Raw genomic sequence first — 18551 nt, 5'->3', positions numbered from 1 at the left:
TTCTTGGTAGAAGTACTATTCGCTCAGGATGCTTTACGTAGCTTAACCCAAGTAGAATATTTTCGCCTAGGGGGATCCAGCTCATAGTTACGGGTAGGAGTACTCATTGCTCAGGTTGCTTTACGTAGCTTAACCTAGGTAGAACCTTTTCGCCTAGGAAGATCCAGCTCATAGTTCTGGCTACAAGTACACTTCGTTCACGATGTTTTACGTAGCTTAATCCAAGTAGAACCTTTTCGCCTAGGGGGATCCAGCTCATAGTTTCAGGTAGAAGTACTCTTCGCTCAGGCTGTTTTACATTGCTTAACCCAGGTATAACCTTTTTGCTTAGGGGGATCCAGCTCATAGATCCGGGAAAAAAGTACTCTTCACTCAGGATGTTTTACGTAGCTTAACCCAGGTAGAATCGATTTGCCTAGGGGGATCCAGCTCATAGTTCCGGGTAGAAGTATTCTTCGCTCAGGATGTTTAACGTAGCTTAACCCAGGTAGAACCTTTTTGCGTAGGGGGATCCAGCTCATAGTTCCGGGTAGATGTATTTTTTTCTCAGGTTGTTTTACGTAGCTTAACCCAAGTAGAACCTTTTCACCTTAGGGGATCCAGCTCATAGTTCCGGGTAGAAGTACTCTACGCTCAGGATATTTTACATAGCTTAACCCAGGAAGAACCTTTTCACCTAGGGGGATCCAACTTATAGTTCCTACTAGAAGTACTATTCGCTCATGACGTTTTACGTAGCTTAACCCAGGTAGAACCTTTTTGCCTAGGGGGATCCAGCACATAGTTCTGGGTAGAAGTACTCTTTGCTCAAGATGTTTTACGTAGCTTAACCCAGGTAGAACCTTTTCTCCTAGTGGGATCCAACTCATAGTTCCGGGTAGAAGTACTCTTCACTCGGGATGTTTTACGAAGCTTAACTCGGGTAGAACCTTTTCGCCTAGGGGGATCCTGCTTATAGTTCCGGGTTGAAGTACACTTCGCTCAGGATCTTTTACGTAGCTTAACCCAGGTAGAACCTTTTCGCCTAAGGGGATCCTGCTTATAGTTCCGGGTAGAAATACACTTCGCTCAGGATGTTTTACATAGCTTAACTCAGGTAGAACCTTTTCGCCTAGGGAGATCCGGCTCATAGTTCCGGGTAGAAGTACTTTTCACTCAGGATGTTTTACGTAGCTTAAACCAGGTAGAACCTTTTTGCCTAGGGGGATCCATTATATAGTTCCGGGTAGAAGTACTCTTTGCTCAAGATGTTTTACGTAGCTTAACCCAGGTAGAACCTTTTTCCTAGCGGGATCCAACTCCTAGTTCCGGGTAGAAGTACTCTTCACTCGGGATGTTTTACGAAGCTTAACTCGGGTAGAACCTTTTTGCCTAGGGGGATCCTGCTTATTGTTCGGGGTTGAAGTACACTTCGCTTAGGATCTTTTACGTAGCTTAACCCAGGTAGAACCTTTTCGCCTAAGGGGATCCTGCTTATAGTTCCGGGTAGAAGTACACTTCGCTCAGGATGTTTTACGTAGCTTAACTCAGGTAGAACCTTTTCTCCTAGGGAGATCCGGCTCATAGTTCCGGGTAGAAGTACTTTTCACTCAGGATGTTTTACGTCGCTTAACTCGGGTAGAACCTTTTCGCTTAGGGGATCTTGCTTATAGTTCCGGGTAGAAGTACACTTCGCTCAAGATGTTTTACGTAGCTTAACCCAGGTAGAACCTTTTTGCCTAGGGGGATCTAACTCATAGTTCTGGGTAGAAGTACTTTTCGCTCAGGTTGTTTTACGTAGATTAGCTCAGGTAGAACCTTTTCGTCTAGGGGGATCCAGCTCATAGTTTCAGGTAGAAATACTATTTGCTCAGGCTGTTTTACGTTGCTTAACCCAGGTATAACCTTTTCGCTTAGGGGGATCCAGCTCATAGTTCCGGGTAAAAGTACTCTTCGCTCAGGATGTTTTACGTAGCTTAACCCATGTAGAATCATTTTGCCTAGGGGATCCAGCTCATAGTTTTGGGTAGAAGTATTCTTCACTCAGGATGTTTAACGTAGCTTAACCCAGGTAGAGCCCTTTTGCCTAGGGGGATCCAGCTCATAGTTCTGGGTAGATGTACTCTTTGCTCAGGTTGTTTTACGTAGCTTAACCTAAGTAGAACCTTTTCTCCTTGGGGGATCCAGCTCATAGTTCCGGGTCGAATTACTCTACGCTCAGGATATTTTACGTAGCTTAACCCAGGAAGAACCTTTTCACCTAGGGGGATCCGGCTCATAGTTCCGGCTAGAAGTACTATTCGCTCAGGATGTTTTACGTAGTTTAACCCAGGTAGAACCTTTTCTCCTAGGGGGATCCAACACATAGTTCTAGGTAGAAGTACTCTTTGCTTAAGATGTTTTACGAAGCTTAACCCAGGTAGAACCTTTTCTCCTAGTGGGATCCAATTGATAGTTCCGAGTAGAAGTACTCTTCACTCAGGATGTTTTACGAAGCTTAAGTCGGGTAGAACCTTTTCGCCTAGGGGGATCCTGCTTATAGTTTTGGGTTGAAGTACACTTCGCTCAGGATGTTTTACGTAGCTTAACCAAGGTAGAACCTTTTCGCCTAGGGGAATCCTGCTTATAGTTCCGGGTAGAAGTACACTTCGCTCAGGATGTTTTACGTAGCTTAACTCAGGTAGAACCTTTCCGCCTAGGGAGATCCGACTTATAGTTCCAGGTAGAAGTACTCTTCATCCAAGTTGTTTTACGTAGCTTAACCCAGGCAGGGCTTTTTTTTTCTAGGGGGATCTAGCTCATATTTCTGGGTAGAAGTACTCTTCGCCCAAGCTGTTTTACGTAGCTTAACCCAGGTAGAGCCTTTTCACCTAGGGGGATCGAGCTCATAATTTTGGGTAGAAGTACTCTTCGCTCAGGATGTTTTACGTAGCTTAACCCAGGTAGAGCCTTTTCACCTAGGGGTATCTCGCTCATAGTTCCGGGTAGAAGTACTCTTCGCTCAGGATCTTTTACATAGCTTAACCCAGGTAGAACCGTTTCTCCCGGGGGGATTCAACCCTTAGTTCCGGGTAGAAGTACCTTTTGCTCAAGATGTTTTACGCAGCTTAACTTAGGTAGAACCTTTTTGCCTAGGGGCATCCAGCTCTTTGGTATAAGTACTCTTCGCTCAGGTTGTTTTACGTAGCTTAACCCGGGTAGAACCTTTTCGCCTTGGGGGATCCATCTCATAGTTCCGGGTAAAAGTATTCTTCGCTCAAGATGCTCTACATAGTTTAACCTAGGTAGAACTTTGTCGTCTAGGGGGATCCGGCTCATAGTTCTTGGTAGAAGTACTATTCGCTCAGGATGCTTTACGTAGCTTAACCCAAGTAGAATATTTTCGCCTAGGGGGATCCAGCTCATAGTTACGGGTAGGAGTACTCATTGCTCAGGTTGCTTTACGTAGCTTAACCTAGGTAGAACCTTTTCGCCTAGGAAGATCCAGCTCATAGTTCTGGCTACAAGTACACTTCGTTCACGATGTTTTACGTAGCTTAATCCAAGTAGAACCTTTTCGCCTAGGGGGATCCAGCTCATAGTTTCAGGTAGAAGTACTCTTCGCTCAGGCTGTTTTACATTGCTTAACCCAGGTATAACCTTTTTGCTTAGGGGGATCCAGCTCATAGATCCGGGAAAAAAGTACTCTTCACTCAGGATGTTTTACGTAGCTTAACCCAGGTAGAATCGATTTGCCTAGGGGGATCCAGCTCATAGTTCCGGGTAGAAGTATTCTTCGCTCAGGATGTTTAACGTAGCTTAACCCAGGTAGAACCTTTTTGCGTAGGGGGATCCAGCTCATAGTTCCGGGTAGATGTATTTTTTTCTCAGGTTGTTTTACGTAGCTTAACCCAAGTAGAACCTTTTCACCTTAGGGGATCCAGCTCATAGTTCCGGGTAGAAGTACTCTACGCTCAGGATATTTTACATAGCTTAACCCAGGAAGAACCTTTTCACCTAGGGGGATCCAACTTATAGTTCCTACTAGAAGTACTATTCGCTCATGACGTTTTACGTAGCTTAACCCAGGTAGAACCTTTTTGCCTAAGGGGGATCCAGCACATAGTTCCGGGTAGAAGTACTCTTTGCTCAAGATGTTTTACGTAGCTTAACCCAGGTAGAACCTTTTCTCCTAGTGGGATCCAACTCATAGTTCCGGGTAGAAGTACTCTTCACTCGGGATGTTTTACGAAGCTTAACTCGGGTAGAACCTTTTCGCCTAGGGGATCCTGCTTATAGTTCCGGGTTGAAGTACACTTCGCTCAGGATCTTTTACGTAGCTTAACCCAGGTAGAACCTTTTCGCCTAAGGGGATCCTGCTTATAGATCCGGGTAGAAGTACACTTCGCTCAGGATGTTTTACATAGCTTAATTCAGGTAGAACCTTTTCGCCTAGGGAGATCCGGCTCATAGTTCCGGGTAGAAGTACTTTTCACTCAGGATGTTTTACGTCGCTTAACCCAGGTAGAACCTTTTCGCCTAGGGGGATCCAACACATAGTTCTAGGTAGAAGTACTCTTTGCTTAAGATGTTTTACGAAGCTTAACCCAGGTAGAACCTTTTCTCCTAGTGGGATCCAACTCATAGTTCCGAGTAGAAGTACTCTTCACTCAGGATGTTTTACGAAGCTTCAGTCGGGTAGAACCTTTTCGCCTAGGGGGATCCTGCTTATAGTTTCGGGTTGAAGTACACTTCGCTCAGGATGTTTTACGTAGCTTAACCAAGGTAAAACCTTTTCGCCTAGGGGAATCCTGCTTATAGTTCTGGGTAGAAGTACACTTCGCCCAGGATGTTTTACGTAGCTTAACTTAGGTAGAACCTTTCCACCTAGGGAGATCCGACTTATATTTCCGGGTAGAAGTACTCTTCGTCCAAGTTGTTTTACGTAGCTTAACCCAGGCAGGGCTTTTTTTTTTCTAGGGGGATCTAGCTCATATTTCCGGGTAGAAGTACTCTTCGCCCAGGCTGTTTTACGTAGCTTAACCCAGGTAGAGCCTTTTCACCTAGGGGGATCGAGCTCATAATTTTGGGTAGAAGTACTCTTCGCTCAGGATGTTTTACGTAGCTTAACCCAGGTAGAGCCTTTTCACCTAGGGGTATCTCGCTCATAGTTCCAGGTAGAAGTACTCTTCGCTCAGGATCTTTTACATAGCTTAACCCAGGTAGAACCGTTTCTCCCGGGGGAATTCAACTCTTTGTTCCGGGTAGAAATACCCTTTGCTCAAGATGTTTTACGTAGCTTAACTTAGGTAGAACCTTTTTGCCTAGGGGCATCCAGCTCTTTGGTAGAAGTACTCTTCACTCAGGTTGTTTTACGTAGCTTAACCCGGGTAGAACCTTTTCGCCTTGGGGGATCCAGCTCATAGTTCTGGGTAAAAGTATTCTTCGCTCAAGATGCTCTACATAGTTTAACCTAGGTAGAACTTTGTCGTCTAGGGGGATCCGGCTCATAGTTCTTGGTAGAAGTACTATTCGCTCAGGATGCTTTACGTAGCTTAACCCAAGTAGAATCTTTTCGCCTAGGGGGATCCAGCTTATAGTTACGGGTAGGAGTACTCATTGCTCAGGTTGCTTTACGTACCTTAACCTAGGTAGAACCTTTTCACCTAGGAAGATCCAGCTCATAGTTCTGGCTACAAGTACACTTCGCTCACGATGTTTTACGTAGCTTAATCCAAGTAGAACCTTTTCGCCTAGGGGGATCCAGCTCATAGTTTCAGGTAGAAGTACTCTTCGCTCAGGCTGTTTTACATTCCTTAACCCAGGTATAACCTTTTCGCTTAGGGGGATCCAGCTCATAGTTCTGGGAAAAAAGTACTCTTCGCTCAGGATGTTTTACGTAGCTTAACCCAGGTAGAATCGTTTTGCCTAGGGGGATCCAGCTCATAGTTCCGGGTAGAAGTATTCTTCGCTCAGGATGTTTAACGTAGCTTAACCCAGGTAGAACCTTTTTGCGTAGGGGGATCCAGCTCAGAGTTCCGGGTATATGTACTTTTTTCTCAGGTTGTTTTAAGTAGTTTAACCCAAGTAGAACCTTTTCGCCTTAGGGGATCCAGCTCATAGTTCCGGGTAGAAGTACTCTACGCTCAGGATATTTTACATAGCTTAACCCAGGAAGAACCTTTTCACCTAGGGGGATCCAGCTTATTGTTCTGACTAGAAGTACTATTCGCTCATGACATTTTACGTAGCTTAACCCAGGTAGAACCATTTTGCCTAGGGGATCCAGCACATAGTTCCGGGTAGAAGTACTCGTTGCTCAAGATGTTTTACGTAGCTTAACCCAGGTAGAACCTTTTCTCCTAGTGGGATCCAACTCATAGTTCCGGGTAGAAGTACTCTTCACTCGGGATGTTTTACGAAGCTTAACTCGGGTAGAACCTTTTCGCCTAGGGGGATCCTGCTTATAGTTCCGGGTTGAAGTACACTTCGCTCAGGATCTTTTACGTAGCTTAACCCAGGTAGAACCTTTTCGCCTAAGGGGATCCTGCTTATAGTTCCGGGTAGAAGTACATTTCGCTCAGGATGTTTTACGTAGCTTAACTCAGGTAGAACCTTTTCGCCTAGGGAGATCCGGCTCATAGTTCCGGGTAGAAGAACTTTTCACTCAGGATGTTTTACGTCGCTTAACTCGGGTAGAACCTTTTCACTTAGGGGATCCAACAAATAGTTCTAGGTAGAAGTACACTTCGCTCAGGATGTTTTACGTAGCTTAACCCAGGTAGAACCTTTTTGCCTAGGGGGATCCAAATCATAGTTCTGGGTATAAGTACTTTTCGCTCAGGTTGTTTTACGTAGATTAGCTCAGGTAGAACCTTTTCGTCTAGGGGGATCCAGCTCATAGTTTCAGGTAGAAGTACTATTTTCTCAGGCTATTTTACGTTGCTTAACCCAGGTATAACCTTTTCGCTTAGGGGGATCCAGCTCATAGTTCCGGGTAAAAGTACTCTTCGCTCAGGATGTTTTACGTAGCTTAACCCAGGTAGAATCATTTTGCCTAGGGGATCCAGCTCATAGTTTCGGGTAGAAGTATTCTTCGCTCAGGATGTTTAACGTAGCTTAACCTAGGTAGAACCTTTTTGCCTAGGGGGATCCAGCTCAAAGTTCCGGGTAGATATACTCTTTGCTCAGGTTGTTTTACGTAGCTAAACCCAAGTAGAACCTTTTCGCCTTGGGGGATCCAGCTCATATTTTCGGGTCGAATTACTCTACGCTCAGGATATTTTACGTAGCTTAACCCAGGAAGAACCTTTTCACCTAGGGGATCCGGCTCATAGTTCCGGCTAGAAGTACTATTCGCTCAGGATGTTTTACGTAGCTTAACTCAGGTAGAACCTTTTCGCCTAGGGGGATCCAGCTCTGGGTAGAAGTACTCTTCGCTCAGGTTATTTTACGTAGCTTCACCCATGTAGAACCTTTTTATCTTGGGGGATCCAGCTCATAGTTTCAGGTAGAAGCACTCTACGCTCAGGATATTTTACGTAGCTTAACCCTGAAAAAGCCTTTTCACCTAGGGGGATCCGGCTCATAGTTACGGGTAGAAGTACTCATTGCTTAGGTTGTTTTACGTAGCTTAACCTAGGTAGAACCTTTTCGCCTAGGGAGATCCAGCTCATAGTTCCTGCTAGAAGTACACTTCGCCCAGGCTGTTTTACGTAGTTTAAACCAGGAATAGCCTTTTCGCCTCGGGGGATCCAGCTCATTTTTTCGGGTAGATTTACTCTTTGCCCAGACTGTTTTACGTAGCTTAACCCAGGTAGACCCTTTGCGCCTATGGGGATCCACCTCATAGTTCCAGGTTGAAGTACTCTTTTCTCAGGATGTTTTTCGTAGCTTAACCCAGGTAGAACACTTTCACCTAGGGGGATCCTGATCATAGTTACGGGTAGAAGTACTTTTCACTCATGATGTTTTACGTAGCTTAACTTGGGTAGAACCTTTTCGCCTAGGGGATCCTGCTCATAGTTACGGGTAGAAATACACTTTGCTCAGTATATTTTACATAGCTTAACCCAGGTAGAACCTTTTCGTCTAGGGGGATCCAACTCATAGTTCTGGGTAGAAGTACTTTTCGCTTAAGTTGTTTTACGTAGCTTAACCCAGGTAGAACTTTTTCGCCTAGAGGGATCCAGCTCATAGTTCCGGGTAGAAGTACACTTTGCTCAGGATGTTTTACGTAGCTTAACCCAGGTAGAATAATTTTGCCTAGGGGGATCCAGCTCATAGTTCCGGGTAGAAGTACTCTTCGCTCAGGATGTTTAACGTAGCTTAACCTAGGTAGAACCCTTTTGCCTTGGGGGTTCCAGCTCATAGTTCTGGCTAGATGTACTCTTTGCTCAGGTTGTTTTACGTAGCTTCACCCATGTAGAACCTATTTATCTTGGGGGATCCAGCTCATAGTTTCAGGTAGAAGCACTCTACGCTCAGGATATTTTACGTAGCTTAACCCTGAAAAAGCCTTTTCACCTAGGGGGATCCGGCTCATAGTTCCGGATAGAAGTACTATTCGCTCAGGATGTTTTACGTATCTTAACCCGGGTAGAACCATTTCGCCTTGGGGGATCCGGCTCATAGTTCCGGGTAAAAGTATTCTTCACTCAGGATGTTTTACGTAGCTTAACCCAGGTAGAACCTTATCACCTATGGGGATCCGGCTCATAGATCTTTGTAGAAGTACTATTCACTTAGGATGTTTTACGTAGCTTAACCCAGGTAGAACATTTTCGCCTTGGGGGATTCAGCTCATAGTTACGGGTAGAAGTACTCATTGCACAGGTTATTTTACGTAGCTTAACCGTGGTAGAACGTTTTCACTTAGGGAGATCCAGCTTATAGTTCCGACTACAAGTACACTTCGCCCAGGTTGTTTTACGTAGCTTAAACCAGGTAGAGCCTTTTCGCCTAGGGGATCCAACTCATTTTTTCAGGTAGATGTACTCTTCGCCCAGGCTGTTTTACGTAGATTAACCCAGGTAGACCCTTTTCGCCTTGGGGGATCCAGCTCATAGTTCTGGGTAAAGTTATTCTTCGCTCAGGATGTTTTAAGTAGCTTAACCCAGGTAGAAACTTTTCGCCTACGGGGATCTGGCTAATAGTTCTGGGTAGCAGTACTATTCGCTCAGGATGTTTTACGTAGCTTAACTCAGGTAGAACCTTTTCGCCTAGGGGGATCCAACTCATAGTCACGGGTAGAAGTACTCATTGCTCAGGTTGTTTTATGTAGCTTAACCCAGATAGAACCTTTTCGCTTAGGGAGATCCAGCTTATAGTTCTGACTAGAAGTACACTTCGCCCAGGTTGTTTTACGTAGCTTAAAGCAGGTAGAGCCTTTTTGCCTAGGGGGATCCAGCTCATATTTTCGGGTAGATGTACTCTTCGCCCAGGCTGTTTTGCGTAGCTTAACCCAAGTAGACCCTTTTCGCCTAGGGAGATCCAACTTATATTTCCGGGTAGAAGTACTTTTCACTCAGGATGTTTTACGTAGCTTAACCCATGTAAAACCTTTTCGCCTAGGGGATCCACCTCATAGTTCAGGGTAGAAGTACTCTTCGCTCAGGATGGTTTACGTAGCTTAACCCAGTAGAGCCCTTTCACCTAGGGAGATTCGGCTCAAAGTTTCGGGTAGAAGTGCTATTCGCTCAGGATGTTTTTTGTAGATTAACCCAGGTTGAAACTTTTCGCCTAGGGGATCCACCTCATAATTCCGGGTAGAAGTACTCTTTGCTCAGGTTGTTTTACGTATCTTAACCCAAGTAGAACCTTTTCGCCTTGGGGGATCCAGCTCATAGTTCCGGGTCGAATTACTCTACGCTCAGGATATTTTATGTAGCTTAACCGACGAAGAACCTTTTCACCTAGGGGGATCCAGCTCATAGTTCCAGCTAGAAGTACTATTCGCTCAGGATGTTTTATGTAGTTTAACCCAGGTAGAACCTTTTCGCCTAGGGGGATCCAGCACATAGTTCTAGGTAGAAGTATTCTTTGCTCAAGATGTTTTACGTAGCTTAACCCAGGTAGAACCTTTTCTCCTAGTGGGATCCAACTCATAGTTTTGGGTAGAAGTACTCTTCACTCAGGAAGTTTTACGAAGCTTAACTCAGGTAGAACCTTTTCGCCTAGGGGGATCCTGCTTATAGTTTCGGGTTGAAGTACACTTCGCTCAGGATGTTTTACGTAGCTTAACCCAGGTAGAACCTTTTTGCCTAGGGGAATCCTGCTTATAGTTCCGGGTAGAAGTACACTTCTCTCAGGATGTTTTATGTAGCTTAACTCAGGTAGAACCTTTTCGCCTAGGGAGATCCGACTTATAGTTCCGGGTAGAAGTACTCTTCGTCCAAGTTGTTTTACGTAGCTTAACCCAGGAAGGGTTTTTTTATTCTAGGGGGATCTAGCTCATATTTCCGGGTAGAAGTACTCTTCGCCCAGGCTGCTAAACGTAGCTTAACCCAGGTAGAGCCTTTTCACCTAGGGGGATCGAGCTCATAATTTTGGGTAGAAGTACACTTCGCGCCTGATGTTTTACGTAGCTTAACCCAGGTTGAGCTTTTTTGCCTAGGGGGATCTCGCTCATAGTTCCGGGTAGAAGTACTCTTTGCTCAGGATCTTTTACATATCTTAACCCAGGTAGAACCGTTTCTCCCGGGGGGATCCAACTCTAAGTTCCGGGTAGAAGTACCCTTTGCTCAAGATGTTTTACGTAGCTTAACTTAGGTAGAACCTTTTCGCCTAGGGGCATCCAGCTCTGGGTAGAAGTACTCTTCGCTAAGGTTATTTTACGTAGCTTAACCCGGGTAGAACTTTTTCGCCTTGGGGGATCCAGCTCATTGTTCCGGGTAAAAGTATTCTTCGCTCAAGATGCTCTACATAGTTTAACCTAGGTAGAACCTTCGTCTAGGGGGATCCGGCTCATAGTTCTTGGTAGAAGTACTATTCACTCAGGATGCTTTACGTAGCTTAACCCAAGTAAAACCTTTTCGCCTAGGGGGATCCAGCTCATAGTTACGGGTAGGAGTAGTCATTGCTTAGGTTGCTTTACGTAGCTTAACCTAGGTAGAACCTTTTCGCCTAGGAAGATCCAGCTCATAGTTCTGGCTACAAGTACACTTCGCTCACGATGTTTTACGTAACTTAATCCAGGTAGAACCTTTTCGCCTAGGGGGATCCAACTCATAGTTTCGGGTAGAAGTACTTATCACGCAGGTTGTTTTACGTAGCTTAACCCAGGTAGAACCTTTGTGCCTATAGAGATCCAGCTCATAGTTCCAGCTAGAAATACTCTTCGCCCAGGCTGTTTTACGTAGCTTAACCCAGTAAAGCGTTTTCACCTAGGGGGATCCATCTCATATTTTCTGGTAGATGTACTCATCGCCCAAGCTGTTTTGCGTAGCTTAACCCGGGTAGAGCCTTTTCGCTTAGGGGGATCCAGCTCATAGTTTCAGGTAGAAGTACTCTTCGCTTAGGCTGTTTTACTTAGCTTTACCCAGGTTGAACCTTTTCACCTAGGGGGATCTGGCTCATAGTTCTGGATAGAAGTATTATTCGCTCAGGATGTTTTATGTAGCTTAACTCAGGTAGAACCTTTTCGCCTAGGGGGATCCAGCTCTGGGTAGAAGTACTCTTCGCTCAGGTTGTTTTACGTAGCTTAACCCGGTTAGAACCTTTTCGCCTTGGGGGATCCAGCTCATAGTTAAGGGTAGAAGTACTCATTGCTTAGGTTGTTTTACGTAGCTTAACCTAGGTAGAACCTTTTCGCCTAGGGAGATCCAGCTCATAGTTCATGCTAGAAGTACACTTCGCCCAGGCTGTTTTACGTAGTTTAAACCAGGAATAGCGTTTTTGGCTCGGGGGATCCAGCTCGTTTTTTCGGGTAGATGTACTCTTTGCCCAGACTGTTTTACGTAGCTTAACCCAGGTAGACCCTTTTCGCCTAGGGGGATCCACCTCATAGTTCCAGGTTGAAGTACTCTTTTCTCAGGATGTTTTTCGTAGCTTAACCCAGGTAGAACATTTTCACCTAGGGGGATCCTGATCATAGTTATGGGTAGAAGTACTTTTCACTCAGGATGTTTTACGTACCTTAACTTGGGTAGAACCTTTTCGCCTAGGGGATCCTGCTTATAGTTCCAGGTAGAAGTACATTTTGCTCAGTATATTTTACATAGCTTAACCCAGGTAGAACCTTTTCACCTAGGGGGATCCAACTCATAGTTCTGGGTAGAAGTACTTCTCGCTTAAGTTGTTTTACATAGCTTAACCCAGGTAGAACTTTTTCGCCTAGAGGGATCCAGCTCATAGTTCCGAGTTGAAGTACACTTTGCTCAGGATGTTTTACGTAGCTTAACCCAGGTAGAATAATTTTGCCAAGGGGGATCCAGCTCATAGTTCCGGGTAGAAGTACTCTTCGCTCAGGATGTTTAACGTAGCTTAACCCAGGTTGAACCTTTTTGCCTTAGGGGTTCCAGCTCATAGTTCTGGGTAGATGTACTCTTTGCTCAGGTTGTTTTACGTAGCTTCACCCAAGTAGAACCTTTTTATCTTGGGGGATCCAGCTCATAGTTTCAGGTAGAAGCACTCTACGCTCAGGATATTTTACGTAGCTTAACCCTAGAAAAACTTTTTCACTTAGGGGGATCCGGCTCATAGTTCCGGGTAGAAGTACTATTCGCTCAGGATGTTTTACGTATCTTAACCCGGGTAGAACCATTTCGCCTTGGGGGATCCGGCTCATAGTTCCGGGTAAAAGTATTCTTCACTCAGGATGTTTTACGTAGCTTAACCCAGGTAGAACCTTATCGTCTACGAGGATCCGGCTCATAGTTCTTTGTAGAAGTACTATTCTCTTAGAATGTTTTACGTAGCTTAACCCAGGTAGAACATTTTCACCTAGGGGGATTCAGCTCATAGTTACGGGTAGAAGTACTCATTGCAGATGTTATTTTACGTAGCTTAACCCAGGTAGAACGTTTTCACTTAGGGAGATCCAGCTTATAGTTCCGACTACAAGTACACTTCGCCCAGGTTGTTTTACGTAGCTTAAACCAGGTAGAGCCTTTTCGCCTAGGGGGATCCAACTCATTTTTTCAGGTAGATGTACTCTTCGCCCAGGCTGTTTTACGTAGATTAACCCAGGTAGACCCTTTTCGCCTTGGGGGATCCAGCTCATAGTTTCGGGTAAAGTTATTCTTCGCTCAGGATGTTTTAAGTAGCTTAACCCAGGTAGAAACTTTTCGCCTACGGGGATTTGGCTAATAGTTCTGGGTAGCAGTACTATTCGCTCAGGATGTTTTACGTAGCTTAACTCAGGTAGAACCTTTTCGCCTAGGGGGAGCCAACTCATAGTCACGGGTAGAAGTACTCATTGCTCAGGTTGTTTTATGTAGCTTAACCCAGATAGAACCTTTTCGCTTAGGGAGATCCAGCTTATAGTTCTGACTAGAAGTACACTTCGCCCAGGTTGTTTTACGTAGCTTAAAGCAGGTAGAGCCTTTTTGCCTAGGGGGATCCAGCTCATATTTTCGGGTAGATGTACTCTTCGCCCAGGCTGTTTTGCGTAGCTTAACCCAGGTAGACCCTTTTCGCCTAGGGAGATCCAACTTATATTTCCGGGTAGAAGTACTCTTCACTCAGGATGTTTTACGTAGCTTAACCCATGTAAAACCTTTTCGCCTAGGGGATCCAGCTCATAGTTCAGGGTAGAAGTACTCTTCGCTCAGGATGGTTTACGTAGCTTAACCCAGTAGAGCCCTTTCACCTAGGGAGATTCGGCTCAAAGTTTCGGGTAGAAGTGCTATTCGCTCAGGATGTTTTTTGTAGATTAACCCAGGTTGAAACTTTTCGCCTAGGGGATCCACCTCATAATTCCGGGTAGAAGTACTCTTTGCTCAGGTTGTTTTACGTATCTTAACCCAAGTAGAACCTTTTCGCCTTGGGGGATCCAGCTCATAGTTCCGGGTCGAATTACTCTACGCTCAGGATATTTTATGTAGCTTAACCGACGAAGAACCTTTTCACCTAGGGGGATCCAGCTCATAGTTCCAGCTAGAAGTACTATTCGCTCAGGATGTTTTATGTAGTTTAACCCAGGTAGAACCTTTTCGCCTAGGGGGATCCAGCACATAGTTCTAGGTAGAAGTATTCTTTGCTCAAGATGTTTTACGTAGCTTAACCCAGGTAGAACCTTTTCTCCTAGTGGGATCCAACTCATAGTTTTGGGTAGAAGTACTCTTCACTCAGGAAGTTTTACGAAGCTTAACTCAGGTAGAACCTTTTCGCCTAGGGGGATCCTGCTTATAGTTTCGGGTTGAAGTACACTTCGCTCAGGATGTTTTACGTAGCTTAACCCAGGTAGAACCTTTTTGCCTAGGGGAATCCTGCTTATAGTTCCGGGTAGAAGTACACTTCTCTCAGGATGTTTTATGTAGCTTAACTCAGGTAGAACCTTTTCGCCTAGGGAGATCCGACTTATAGTTCCGGGTAGAAGTACTCTTCGTCCAAGTTGTTTTACGTAGCTTAACCCAGGAAGGGTTTTTTTATTCTAGGGGGATCTAGCTCATATTTCCGGGTAGAAGTACTCTTCGCCCAGGCTGCTAAACGTAGCTTAACCCAGGTAGAGCCTTTTCACCTAGGGGGATCGAGCTCATAATTTTGGGTAGAAGTACACTTCGCGCCTGATGTTTTACGTAGCTTAACCCAGGTTGAGCTTTTTTGCCTAGGGGGATCTCGCTCATAGTTCCGGGTAGAAGTACTCTTTGCTCAGGATCTTTTACATATCTTAACCCAGGTAGAACCGTTTCTCCCGGGGGGATCCAACTCTAAGTTCCGGGTAGAAGTACCCTTTGCTCAAGATGTTTTACGTAGCTTAACTTAGGTAGAACCTTTTCGCCTAGGGGCATCCAGCTCTGGGTAGAAGTACTCTTCGCTAAGGTTATTTTACGTAGCTTAACCCGGGTAGAACTTTTTCGCCTTGGGGGATCCAGCTCATTGTTCCGGGTAAAAGTATTCTTCGCTCAAGATGCTCTACATAGTTTAACCTAGGTAGAACCTTCGTCTAGGGGGATCCGGCTCATAGTTCTTGGTAGAAGTACTATTCACTCAGGATGCTTTACGTAGCTTAACCCAAGTAAAACCTTTTCGCCTAGGGGGATCCAGCTCATAGTTACGGGTAGGAGTAGTCATTGCTTAGGTTGCTTTACGTAGCTTAACCTAGGTAGAACCTTTTCGCCTAGGAAGATCCAGCTCATAGTTCTGGCTACAAGTACACTTCGCTCACGATGTTTTACGTAACTTAATCCAGGTAGAACCTTTTCGCCTAGGGGGATCCAACTCATAGTTTCGGGTAGAAGTACTTATCACGCAGGTTGTTTTACGTAGCTTAACCCAGGTAGAACCTTTGTGCCTATAGAGATCCAGCTCATAGTTCCAGCTAGAAATACTCTTCGCCCAGGCTGTTTTACGTAGCTTAACCCAGTAAAGCGTTTTCACCTAGGGGGATCCATCTCATATTTTCTGGTAGATGTACTCATCGCCCAAGCTGTTTTGCGTAGCTTAACCCGGGTAGAGCCTTTTCGCTTAGGGGGATCCAGCTCATAGTTTCAGGTAGAAGTACTCTTCGCTTAGGCTGTTTTACTTAGCTTTACCCAGGTTGAACCTTTTCACCTAGGGGGATCTGGCTCATAGTTCTGGATAGAAGTATTATTCGCTCAGGATGTTTTATGTAGCTTAACTCAGGTAGAACCTTTTCGCCTAGGGGGATCCAGCTCTGGGTAGAAGTACTCTTCGCTCAGGTTGTTTTACGTAGCTTAACCCGGTTAGAACCTTTTCGCCTTGGGGGATCCAGCTCATAGTTAAGGGTAGAAGTACTCATTGCTTAGGTTGTTTTACGTAGCTTAACCTAGGTAGAACCTTTTCGCCTAGGGAGATCCAGCTCATAGTTCATGCTAGAAGTACACTTCGCCCAGGCTGTTTTACGTAGTTTAAACCAGGAATAGCGTTTTTGGCTCGGGGGATCCAGCTCGTTTTTTCGGGTAGATGTACTCTTTGCCCAGACTGTTTTACGTAGCTTAACCCAGGTAGACCCTTTTCGCCTAGGGGGATCCACCTCATAGTTCCAGGTTGAAGTACTCTTTTCTCAGGATGTTTTTCGTAGCTTAACCCAGGTAGAACATTTTCACCTAGGGGGATCCTGATCATAGTTATGGGTAGAAGTACTTTTCACTCAGGATGTTTTACGTACCTTAACTTGGGTAGAACCTTTTCGCCTAGGGGATCCTGCTTATAGTTCCAGGTAGAAGTACATTTTGCTCAGTATATTTTACATAGCTTAACCCAGGTAGAACCTTTTCACCTAGGGGGATCCAACTCATAGTTCTGGGTAGAAGTACTTCTCGCTTAAGTTGTTTTACATAGCTTAACCCAGGTAGAACTTTTTCGCCTAGAGGGATCCAGCTCATAGTTCCGAGTTGAAGTACACTTTGCTCAGGATGTTTTACGTAGCTTAACCCAGGTAGAATAATTTTGCCAAGGGGGATCCAGCTCATAGTTCCGGGTAGAAGTACTCTTCGCTCAGGATGTTTAACGTAGCTTAACCCAGGTTGAACCTTTTTGCCTTAGGGGTTCCAGCTCATAGTTCTGGGTAGATGTACTCTTTGCTCAGGTTGTTTTACGTAGCTTCACCAAAGTAGAACCTTTTTATCTTGGGGGATCCAGCTCATAGTTTCAGGTAGAAGCACTCTACGCTCAGGATATTTTACGTAGCTTAACCCTAGAAAAACTTTTTCACTTAGGGGGATCCGGCTCATAGTTCCGGGTAGAAGTACTATTCGCTCAGGATGTTTTACGTATCTTAACCCGGGTAGAACCATTTCGCCTTGGGGGATCCGGCTCATAGTTCCGGGTAAAAGTATTCTTCACTCAGGATGTTTTACGTAGCTTAACCCAGGTAGAACCTTATCGTCTACGAGGATCCGGCTCATAGTTCTTTGTAGAAGTACTATTCTCTTAGAATGTTTTACGTAGCTTAACCCAGGTAGAACATTTTCACCTAGGGGGATTCAGCTCATAGTTACGGGTAGAAGTACTCATTGCAGATGTTATTTTACGTAGCTTAACCCAGGTAGAACGTTTTCACTTAGGGAGATCCAGCTTATAGTTCCGACTACAAGTACACTTCGCCCAGGTTGTTTTACGTAGCTTAAACCAGGTAGAGCCTTTTCGCCTAGGGGGATCCAACTCATTTTTTCAGGTAGATGTACTCTTCGCCCAGGCTGTTTTACGTAGATTAACCCAGGTAGACCCTTTTCGCCTTGGGGGATCCAGCTCATAGTTTCGGGTAAAGTTATTCTTCGCTCAGGATGTTTTAAGTAGCTTAACCCAGGTAGAAACTTTTCGCCTACGGGGATTTGGCTAATAGTTCTGGGTAGCAGTACTATTCGCTCAGGATGTTTTACGTAGCTTAACTCAGGTAGAACCTTTTCGCCTAGGGGGAGCCAACTCATAGTCACGGGTAGAAGTACTCATTGCTCAGGTTGTTTTATGTAGCTTAACCCAGATAGAACCTTTTCGCTTAGGGAGATCCAGCTTATAGTTCTGACTAGAAGTACACTTCGCCCAGGTTGTTTTACGTAGCTTAAAGCAGGTAGAGCCTTTTTGCCTAGGGGGATCCAGCTCATATTTTCGGGTAGATGTACTCTTCGCCCAGGCTGTTTTGCGTAGCTTAACCCAGGTAGACCCTTTTCGCCTAGGGGGATCCAACTTATATTTCCGGGTAGAAGTACTCTTCACTCAGGATGTTTTACGTAGCTTAACCCATGTAAAACCTTTTCGCCTAGGGGATCCAGCTCATAGTTCAGGGTAGAAGTACTCTTCGCTCAGGATGGTTTACGTAGCTTAACCCAGTAGAGCCCTTTCACCTAGGGAGATTCGGCTCAAAGTTTCGGGTAGAAGTGCTATTCGCTCAGGATGTTTTTTGTAGATTAACCCAGGTTGAAACTTTTCGCCTAGGGGATCCACCTCATAATTCCGGGTAGAAGTACTCTTTGCTTCAGGTTGTTTTACGTATCTTAACCCAAGTAGAACCTTTTCGCCTTGGGGGATCCAGCTCATAGTTCCGGGTCGAATTACTCTACGCTCAGGATATTTTATGTAGCTTAACCGACGAAGAACCTTTTCACCTAGGGGGATCCAGCTCATAGTTCCAGCTAGAAGTACTATTCGCTCAGGATGTTTTATGTAGTTTAACCCAGGTAGAACCTTTTCGCCTAGGGGGATCCAGCACATAGTTCTAGGTAGAAGTATTCTTTGCTCAAGATGTTTTACGTAGCTTAACCCAGGTAGAACCTTTTCTCCTAGTGGGATCCAACTCATAGTTTTGGGTAGAAGTACTCTTCACTCAGGAAGTTTTACGAAGCTTAACTCAGGTAGAACCTTTTCGCCTAGGGGGATCCTGCTTATAGTTTCGGGTTGAAGTACACTTCGCTCAGGATGTTTTACGTAGCTTAACCCAGGTAGAACCTTTTTGCCTAGGGGAATCCTGCTTA

The sequence above is a fragment of the Nicotiana tabacum genome, chromosome 4 (genome assembly GCF_000715075.1).
Source record: "Nicotiana tabacum cultivar K326 chromosome 4, ASM71507v2, whole genome shotgun sequence".
NCBI lineage: Eukaryota > Viridiplantae > Streptophyta > Magnoliopsida > Solanales > Solanaceae > Nicotiana > Nicotiana tabacum.
This window is presented reverse-complemented; position numbering follows the sequence as displayed.